The sequence below is a fragment of the Bacillus rossius genome, chromosome 15 (genome assembly GCF_032445375.1).
Source record: "Bacillus rossius redtenbacheri isolate Brsri chromosome 15, Brsri_v3, whole genome shotgun sequence".
NCBI classification, from domain to species: Eukaryota; Metazoa; Arthropoda; class Insecta; order Phasmatodea; family Bacillidae; genus Bacillus; species Bacillus rossius.
The window spans coordinates 26,917,640-26,929,309 of NC_086342.1; positions in this window are offsets into that span (position 1 = coordinate 26,917,640).

Consider the following 11,670-nt stretch of genomic DNA (forward strand, 5'->3'; position numbering starts at 1 on the left):
ATCAAATGTAAGTTCAAAAAAATAAAAATCTCAGAAATATACGTAGTCGCCCAGAAGCTTTGTGCTCAGAATGTGGCTGAGCTATTAACCGATGCTTTTCAATCCTTCAATAAAAGAACTTATTCGCCCAGCACACAGATCTTTAAAAGCATTTCAAGAGAGGCTTTGCAGTGATGGAAAGGGATCGTTCTGACGTTGATGCACTACAGTCAGTTATCGTATTTCAACACTCTCCTTTGGTCTAAGCGGATCTATTGCAAGCCACTGAGTGGCAATTTCTCTCTCTCTCTCTCTCTCCCCCTCTTTCTCTCTCTCTCTCTCTCTCACACACACATATATATGATTTGTGCGGAAAATATTTTTCCAACCAAACAAATTTCTGAAAGTCAAAAAATTGTTTGTTTTTTTAGGTGAACTTTTCATGGACGTTTGCGGAGAGATGCGGAAGTTGACTTAGAGTCAGCAGGCTTATGCCAGTAATTTCTAGTTTCGGAAAGTTTTTGCCGTGTCCAAGGTAGGTGAGCTACGAGGAAGTTACAGATACGGACCCACACATGGTGGTTCACAAGGAGCTACCGCCAATCACATGGGGTTTTATGTTACATTGTCCCGAAGCAAAAATACGTAGGGCCTACGTCGTTCAAGCGTGGGTCCTGTTCCCAGTAATTACGAAGTAGTTGTACGGATTGTAAATTCCATCCAATAATCAGCTTATTGTGTATAGGGATGCAAGTAGTATATGAATGTATTTCCGGCGGCAGGCTTCCAGGCTGTGGAGCGTGTGGGCACGTCCGCCATCTTGGATTGTGACGTCACGGCGGCCATCTTGGATGACCTTGACCTTGACCTTTGACCTTGACCTTTAATTTGATCCTCAAAAATCGCCAAAATCCGTCAAAATTGGGCAAAATTTGCCCAAAATTCCTCAAAATTCGCCAAAATTTCCATTTATGTGGAAATAAATTCCGCCAAAAAATCTCAAATAATTCCACAGTTCAAAAATTAGGATTTCGAAAATCCTCAAAAGTCGCTTTGCCCTAGAAAAAACGAAAACTCCTAAAAGCGGCTTAAAACTCCTAAGAGCTAGCCGCTTATAAGCCGCCGACCTTGAAAATAAGGATGTCATGGCAGCCATATTGGATGATGACGTCACCGTTGCAAATTTTGATACGGCCGCCATCTTTAACTTTTTTATTTATTATCCGATTTTAATGAAAAAAAATTAAAAATTATAAAAAAAAATCCATTTAATAAAATTTTAATAAAAGATTTATAAAAATTATATTTTTACGACACGGAGTTCGGAGTCCTCGGTTCGAACCCGGTGAGGGCAAAAAAATTAAAAATGGCGACCGATCCTTCCCCCCGTGGTGTGTGCTAGCAGACTGACTCCCACCACTTTTTTTCAAAGCATATAGATCGTCATCTAGTATGACGTCATGTCCGCCATCTTGTCTTTGATGCTGGAAGCCATCATCAATGTATCGTCGGCGAGAGTGCGCTCACGCCATGTTAGTTTAGTTCTTATCCGATAGAGCGCAGTAATCATTTATTACTGTGACACCCGCCATCTTGAAATTTGGCCGCCATCTTGAAAATCCGTAATTATTTAGCTAGGAATTCGGGAAAAGTTCCAAAATTCATTAAATAAATCACTCATTAATTTACATATTGATTCGATCCGCTCCTGTCCTTGGTTCTATACCCGATCGATGCAATAATGTTTAATTTTATGAAAAAAATAATAATTGCAATAAACCATGTTAAACTTTCGTAAAGAGACTTTAAATCCTCTACTACCATCATCCTATCAGACGTCAAGACTACCATATTGGAAATTCGTAATTTTAATGCTAGAGATTCGGGAAAAAGTTCAAAATTCATTAAATAAATTTGTAATCAATATACTGATTGATTGGATCGACTAAGGTCCGTGGTTCGATCCCTTGTCGATACAAAACAACATTAATATTTTAAAAAAGTACCACTAAAGTGTAAGGTTTGAGAAAATTAAAAACACCGCAAGTTCTTTTAAAAAAACTTTTATTTCATACATACTACACTACTACAAGTACAAAAAAAAAAACACTGACAAATTACTAAAGTTTTGTGGATTTCTCGATTCAAACAGTCTTCTTATTGTACGTACTAAGCCTTTTACATGACTTTAAATATCTATACGATCCGTTCATCACCACAGCCAGAGACGGACTGAAGTTCATATCACTTATATAGTCTCATTAGCCGGTACAACACATGAGTCGAAACAATAACCATGTTCATTATACGTCTCGGAGCATTTTTTATAATGACGATGTAAGCTATCGAGACGTGAAATTAGTTTATTACATTTTATACACTGAAAATGTATTCTTTGAACATTATTAGAACAACCGCTCCTTTCATGTCTGCGCGCATTTGAAGTTCTAGTAAATGATGCGTCACAATATTTGCACTGATGCGATGCACGCTCTTCATGAATTGAAGTCTGGAATGCAGACGGTGAAACTTCAGCTGATGGTGGAACAGCACATATCGAAGTCTCCTCCAGCGTTGTCAGAGGCGTTGCCAACGGGATCTGCTCCAACATCGTCGGCGCCGACGTCATGGTTCTCGTAGTCTATGGTACATCCTCCATCGAGTACGACGTTAAAGTCGGTAAAGATGCCATCGAAGTCTCAAGAACAGGCAATTACGCTACTTATACACCAGAAGAAACAAACTAGGTGATCCGTACACCGTCAACGGCAGTAACAAACTAAGCGTCCTGCTGTATAGGACTCGTTAATATACATTAACCGGTTTGAATAATACGATAGTCAAATCAAGAACAATTTACTAAAATACTAGAGTCAAAACAACATTAAAAAAATAGAAGCACCGTCAACAAAAAAAGGAAGCACATTTGGAAGCACCTTCAAAAAAGGAAAAACAATAGGAAGCACCGACTACGAAAAAACAGCACATTTGGAAGCACCGACAACGGAAAGGCAGCACATTTGGAAGCACCGTCATCGAAAAGGTAGCACATTTGGAAGCACCGACTACCAAAAGGCAGCACTTTTGGAAGCACCGACTACGAAAAGACAGCACATTTGACAGCACCGACAACGAAAAGGCAGCACATTTGAAAGCACCGACTACGAAAAGGCAGCACATTTGACAGCACCGACAACGAAAAGGCAGCACATTTGGAAGCACCAACTACGAAAAGGCAGCACATTTGGAAGCACCGACAACGAAAAGGCAGCACATTTGGAAGCACCGACTACGAAAAGGCAGCACATTTGGAAGCACCGACTACGAAAAGGCAGCACATTTGACAGCACCGACAACGAAAAGGCAGCACATTTGGAAGCACCAACTACGAAAAGGCAGCACATTTGGAAGCACCCACAACGAAAAGGCAGCACATTTGGAAGCACCGACTACGAAAAGGCAGCACATTTGGCAGCACCGACAACGAAAAGGCAGCACATATGGAAGCACCGACTACGAAAAGGCAGCACATTTGGAAGCACCGACTACGAAAAGGCAGCACATTTGGCAGCACCGACAACGAAAAGGCAGCACATTTGGAAGCACCGACTACGAAAAGGCAGCACATTCTTAAGCACCGACTACGAAAAGGCAGCACATTTGGAAGCACCGACAACGAAAAGGCAGCACATTTGGAAGCACCGAAAACGAAAAGGCAGCACATTTGGTAGCACCGACAACGAAAAGTCAGCTCATTTTGGATGCACTATCATAAAGGCAGCACATTTTGGAAGCACCATCGAATAAGGAAGCACATTTGGAAGCTCCATCAACAACAAAAAAAAAAAAAAAAAAAAAAAGCCAAAAAGGAAGCAAAATTTACTAGATCTAAGTCTTAGTTAGAAATCAGAATACAAGAAATAAAAACATTAAATTCTTATAATTTAAATTATTTATTTTAATTCTTTACATTATACAAATGCAAGTAAAACAAGCCATTATTGTATGTAGCCAGCTTCCCTCAGTTCCTTGAGTATGAAGGATATTTCTTTGATGCATGAATAGTTTCCTGCACAAAGCGAACCATGTAGAAGTCTTAGCCGGTCAACCAATATGTTTGGATCTTTCCATGATGTGTAATCATTCTCTTCTACCACCATCTTCCTTGCACCTTTATAATAAATATTATGATCTCTGGTGTCTTCCGTTTTACCACCAACCTCAGGGTAACTTTCATGTTTGAGACGGTGATCATCACAAACTTGATCAGATTTATTTAATATATCACGTCGTTTCCAACGTTTCGGTCTCAGGACACCGCCACATTCTTCGATCTTGGCAGCTTTAGGTGCTTCATCATAGTCTATGTCTTTGTCAGCAGCCTCAGAGTCACTGTAACAATCACCGTAGAAGGAATCGTCCTCACCCAATTTACCATAATAATTCGATGTTGATGATGTTGAAGTGTCTTCATCGTCTTCATGCTTCCTTTTTAGGAGTCCATCATTTTTACAAAGTAGGAAAGAACTACTTGAATTCGGCTGGAATATATTCTCACTTTTCACGTTAAGGATTCTTCCATTGTCTTCATTCTTCCGTAAATCATCATCCTCCTTCAATTTTAGTTCTTTGTCGAGATCGGAAGAGTCAAGAAAATTATTGTCGTAATGCAGATCACTCTTCCTTAGGCTAGTAGATTCATCGTTGTCCTCTAGCTTGTACGCAGGCTTGGCGCTACAAGTTCTGCCATGTCTTTTTAGGCTCTCTCTCCGCGTAAACGACTTGCTACATCGAACACAACTTATCATATTGCGCAGTGGATTTTTAACACAGTCATTCTTCTCGTGTTGTCTTTTATTCTTTCTCAAGATAAACTCTTTACTGCAAAACTTACACCTATGTTCTTTCGATACAGCGTCAGATCCCAAATCGGAATTCATATTAGTTACTGAGACTAATGTCAGATGCAAACTAAGAGTTTTAATAAGATATATTACTTAAATATAATTTTTTAATTATTTCATCAGCGATAATTAATATATCTCATGCAAAAGTACTTTATGCATGTAGTTCTGCTTTTCAACAACAGATGTCGACACATGTTGCTTGCAGGTAAATAATGTTTAGTTCTTTTATGCGGGATGCCTGATTCTCACTAACGATCGCAAAAGAAGGATGGCTTCGATAGACTCCAAGGAAAAGGAAGTTCGTCTTGCATGTTGGTGCTCCACAGATGTCTCATGGCGTAATATTAATTTGACTGAGTAATGATATTTGTCGTATTCCACCTGATAAAAAAAAATTGCAAGTTTTGATTTAGTAGCAGAAATTATCGAATTAAATGTAACTCCAATTAAAATGACATGTCTCATTAGACAAAAAAAAAAATACATGCAGAGAGCGGTTCCTCAGAATAGTCAGAAACACTTGAAGAAACCACAGGAATGATTGCAAGAACACGGGAAAAACCATCAAAATATTGACATTAATAATCAGGAGCACACGGAGAAAACCATCATAATATTGGCAAGAATAATCAGGAGCACACGGAGAAAACCATCATAATATTGACCAGATTAATCAGAAGTACTCGGAGAAAACCACCACATGTTTTCCTTGATATCATAAAATTACAGGAAAAAATATTTAAAAATAAAAAAAAATTTAAAAAAAAATAAAAAAATGCATAAACAGTTTCTGATAGCTTGTAAACTTATCATTGTTGAGCAAAGATAGAGTTCTTGTACAAGCCAGAAATTTATGCATTTTTTTATTTTTTTTAAAATTTTTTTTTATTTTTAAATATTTTTTCCTGTAATTTTATGATATCAAGGAAAACATGTGGTGGTTTTCTCCGAGTACTTCTGATTAATCTGGTCAATATTATGATGGTTTTCTCCGTGTGCTCCTGATTATTCTTGCCAATATTATGATGGTTTTCTCCGTGTGCTCCTGATTATTAATGTCAATATTTTGATGGTTTTTCCCGTGTTCTTGCAATCATTCCTGTGGTTTCTTCAAGTGTTTCTGACTATTCTGAGGAACCGCTCTCTGCATGTATTTTTTTTTTGTCTAATGAGACATGTCATTTTAATTGGAGTTACATTTAATTCGATAATTTCTGCTACTAAATCAAAACTTGCAATTTTTTTTTATCAGGTGGAATACGACAAATATCATTACTCAGTCAAATTAATATTACGCCATGAGACATCTGTGGAGCACCAACATGCAAGACGAACTTCCTTTTCCTTGGAGTCTATCGAAGCCATCCTTCTTTTGCGATCGTTAGTGAGCATCAGGCATCCCGCATAAAAGAACTAAACATTATTTACCTGCAAGCAACATGTGTCGACATCTGTTGTTGAAAAGCAGAACTACATGCATAAAGTACTTTTGCATGAGATATATTAATTATCGCTGATGAAATAATTAAAAAATTATATTTAAGTAATATATCTAATTTAAAACTCTTAGTTTGCATCTGACATTAGTCTCAGTAACTAATATGAATTCCGATTTGGGATCTGACGCTGTATCGAAAGAACATAGGTGTAAGTTTTGCAGTAAAGAGTTTATCTTGAGAAAGAATAAAAGACAACACGAGAAGAATGACTGTGTTAAAAATCCACTGCGCAATATGATAAGTTGTGTTCGATGTAGCAAGTCGTTTACGCGGAGAGAGAGCCTAAAAAGACATGGCAGAACTTGTAGCGCCAAGCCTGCGTACAAGCTAGAGGACAACGATGAATCTACTAGCCTAAGGAAGAGTGATCTGCATTACGACAATAATTTTCTTGACTCTTCCGATCTCGACAAAGAACTAAAATTGAAGGAGGATGATGATTTAAGGAAGAATGAAGACAATGGAAGAATCCTTAACGTGAAAAGTGAGAATATATTCCAGCCGAATTCAAGTAGTTCTTTCCTACTTTGTAAAAATGATGGACTCCTAAAAAGGAAGCATGAAGACGATGAAGACACTTCAACATCATCAACATCGAATTATTATGGTAAATTGGGTGAAGACGATTCCTTCTACGGTGATTGTTACAGTGACTCTGAGGCTGCTGACAAAGACATAGACTATGATGAAGCACCTAAAGCTGCCAAGATCGAAGAATGTGGCGGTGTCCTGAGACCGAAACGTTGGAAACGACGTGATATATTAAATAAATCTGATCAAGTTTGTGATGATCACCGTCTCAAACATGAAAGTTACCCTGAGGTTGGTGGTAAAACGGAAGACACCAGAGATCATAATATTTATTATAAAGGTGCAAGGAAGATGGTGGTAGAAGAGAATGATTACACATCATGGAAAGATCCAAACATATTGGTTGACCGGCTAAGACTTCTACATGGTTCGCTTTGTGCAGGAAACTATTCATGCATCAAAGAAATATCCTTCATACTCAAGGAACTGAGGGAAGCTGGCTACATACAATAATGGCTTGTTTTACTTGCATTTGTATAATGTAAAGAATTAAAATAAATAATTTAAATTATAAGAATTTAATGTTTTTATTTCTTGTATTCTGATTTCTAACTAAGACTTAGATCTCGTAAATTTTGCTTCCTTTTTGGCTTTTTTTTTTTTTTTTTTTTTTTTGTTGTTGTTGATGGAGCTTCCAAATGTGCTTCCTTATTCGATGGTGCTTCCAAAATGTGCTGCCTTTATGATAGTGCATCCAAAATGAGCTGCCTTTTCGTTGTCGGTGCTTCCAAATGTGCTGCCTTTTCGTTGTCGGTGCTACCAAATGTGCTGCCTTTTCGTTTTCGGTGCTTCCAAATGTGCTGCCTTTTCGTTGTCGGTGCTTCCAAATGTGCTGCCTTTTCGTAGTCGGTGCTTAAGAATGTGCTGCCTTTTCGTAGTCGGTGCTTCCAAATGTGCTGCCTTTTCGTTGTCGGTGCTGCCAAATGTGCTGCCTTTTCGTAGTCGGTGCTTCCAAATGTGCTGCCTTTTCGTAGTCGGTGCTTCCAAATGTGCTGCCTTTTCGTTGTCGGTGCTTTCAAATGTGCTGCCTTTTCGTTGTCGGTGCTGTCAAATGTGCTGTCTTTTCGTAGTCGGTGCTTCCAAATGTGCTGCCTTTTGGTAGTCGGTGCTTCCAAATGTGCTGCCTTTTCGATGACGGTGCTTCCAAATGTGCTGCCTTTTCGTTGTCGGTGCTTCCAAATGTGCTGTTTTTTCGTAGTCGGTGCTTCCTATTGTTTTTCCTTTTTTGAAGGTGCTTCCAAATGTGCTTCCTTTTTTTGTTGACGGTGCTTCTATTTTTTTAATGTTGTTTTGACTCTAGTATTTTAGTAAATTGTTCTTGATTTGACTATCGTATTATTCAAACCGGTTAATGTATATTAACGAGTCCTATACAGCAGGACGCTTAGTTTGTTACTGCCGTTGACGGTGTACGGATCACCTAGTTTGTTTCTTCTGGTGTATAAGTAGCGTAATTGCCTGTTCTTGAGACTTCGATGGCATCTTTACCGACTTTAACGTCGTACTCGATGGAGGATGTACCATCGACTACGAGAACCATGACGTCGGCGCCGACGATGTTGGAGCAGATCCCGTTGGCAACGCCTCTGACAACGCTGGAGGAGACTTCGATATGTGCTGTTCCACCATCAGCTGAAGTTTCACCATCTGCATTCCAGACTTCAATTCATGAAGAGCGTGCATCGCATCAGTGCAAATATTGTGACGCATCATTTACTAGAACTTCAAATGCGCGCAGACATGAAAGGAGCGGTTGTTCTAATAATGTTCAAAGAATACATTTTCAGTGTATAAAATGTAATAAACTAATTTCACGTCTCGATAGCTTACATCGTCATTATAAAAAATGCTCCGAGACGTATAATGAACATGGTTATTGTTTCGACTCATGTGTTGTACCGGCTAATGAGACTATATAAGTGATATGAACTTCAGTCCGTCTCTGGCTGTGGTGATGAACGGATCGTATAGACATTTAAAGTCATGTAAAAGGCTTAGTACGTACAATAAGAAGACTGTTTGAATCGAGAAATCCACAAAACTTTAGTAATTTGTCAGTGTTTTTTTTTTGTACTTGTAGTAGTGTAGTATGTATGAAATAAAAGTTTTTTTAAAAGAACTTGCGGTGTTTTTAATTTTCTCAAACCTTACACTTTAGTGGTACTTTTTTAAAATATTAATGTTGTTTTGTATCGACAAGGGATCGAACCACGGACCTTAGTCGATCCAATCAATCAGTATATTGATTACAAATTTATTTAATGAATTTTGAACTTTTTCCCGAATCTCTAGCATTAAAATTACGAATTTCCAATATGGTAGTCTTGACGTCTGATAGGATGATGGTAGTAGAGGATTTAAAGTCTCTTTACGAAAGTTTAGCATGGTTTATTGCAATTATTATTTTTTTCATAAAATTAAACATTATTGCATCGATCGGGTATCGAACCAAGGACAGGAGCGGATCGAATCAATATGTAAATTAATGAGTGATTTATTTAATGAATTTTGGAACTTTTCCCGAATTCCTAGCTAAATAATTACGGATTTTCAAGATGGCGGCCAAATTTCAAGATGGCGGGTGTCACAGTAATAAATGATTACTGCACTCTATCGGATAAGAACTAAACTAACATGGCGTGAGCGCACTCTCGCCGACGATACATTGATGATGGCTTCCAGCATCAAAGACAAGATGGCGGACATGACGTCATACTAGATGACGATCTATATGCTTTGAAAAAAAGTGGTGGGAGTCAGTCTGCTAGCACACACCACGGGGGGAAGGATCGGTCGCCATTTTTAATTTTTTTGCCCTCACCGGGTTCGAACCGAGGACTCCGAACTCCGTGTCGTAAAAATATAATTTTTATAAATCTTTTATTAAAATTTTATTAAATGGATTTTTTTTATAATTTTTAATTTTTTTTCATTAAAATCGGATAATAAATAAAAAAGTTAAAGATGGCGGCCGTAACAAAATTTGCAACGGTGACGTCATCATCCAATATGGCTGCCATGACATCCTTATTTTCAAGGTCGGCGGCTTATAAGCGGCTAGCTCTTAGGAGTTTTAAGCCGCTTTTAGGAGTTTTCGTTTTTTCTAGGGCAAAGCGACTTTTGAGGATTTTCGAAATCCTAATTTTTGAACTGTGGAATTATTTGAGATTTTTTGGCGGAATTTATTTCCACATAAATGGAAATTTTGGCGAATTTTGAGGAATTTTGGGCAAATTTTGCCCAATTTTGACGGATTTTGGCGATTTTTGAGGATCAAATTAAAGGTCACGGTCAAAGGTCATGGTCAAGGTCATCCAAGATGGCCGCCGTGACGTCACAATCCAAGATGGCGGACGTGCCCACACGCTCCACAGCCTGGAAGCCTGCCGCCGGAAATACATTCATATACTACTGATGCATGACGAACTTTGTTTACCGAAGGACAGCGCAGACACGTATCACAAATGTGGGAAGCCTAAGATGTACATACATCAAGTTCTGTCCCTGCCCGAACACGTCCGAATATTCACTTTAGGCCAACCTCGGGTTTATTTATATATATTTATATTTCTCTGTTTATTTTAATGTAGCTATACTAACCTAACTAACCGTAACCTAACCGACTACTTTTAATATTTGAATTCATTTTTCCTGAGCAAAAATAAAACAAATCCCGAGGTTGGCCGAAGGTGAATATTCGGGCAGGGACAGAGCTTGATGTACATCTTAGGTTTCCCTCACAAACGTCGCTGCAGTCGTGTGCAGTCACACAGAGCGACACGTGAGGTACACGGGAGCGCGCTAATGTGTGTGCAAGTAGGGGGGAACATCTCTGTAACACCTCAGCTCAGTGTATAAGGCGTTTGGTGGTTTCTTTAAATCTACGGAAGTCGAATTGACGGAAATGTGTAACAACCGCGGTTCTACTATCTATGGCGGATTGCACGACCCAAAGTTCACATATCAAAAAGGGAAAACGTGCTGTAATGCTGCAAAATTTTAACTGTTTAAAATTTTTTGACGTGACAAGGTCTAATAAATCGATGAACGCCGGCTGCACGCACGAAAAAGTGTCCCGTTACACTGTGTCTCGTTACGCTCATTGTACGCTTGCGCCGCATCTATCTCTCTTCCACTCGATTGGAACAACCATCGATTTGACTTTTTCGAGGCACATTAAACTTGAAACACTCCCATTCGTTTCCTACTTTTCCTATCATCGTCCTATCCTTAACAGAATAACACAGATTGGAAGAAGTTAAATAGCAAACATGTATAAAAGTTATAGTTAAAATAATCTGTTCTTTAAAGTAATAAACATATTTGAATTAATGAGTGCAAATAAAAGTAAATTTATCAATTAAATTTTAGATTTCATTTCACTCCTACTTTGTATCCATACAAAAGTGATAATTAAATCAAAATGATTCAATTTTATTCATAAAAGTATGCAATCATTTCATAAATGTTTTGTTATGACGTTGTCACGTTAAACTATCGCCTGTAAACCGACTTTACAGACAACCAATTTTTTTTAACAAGATAGGCAGTATTTTGATTCAATTCCTTGTCGTAAATTAGGCCCAAAGCTAGGTTTTAATATTTTTAAAGTATTTTTCGTTTTATTTCTTTTTCATTTTCATACATTTCATACAGTTTTAAATATTCGCTCTTCAAATAGAATGACCGGTCGT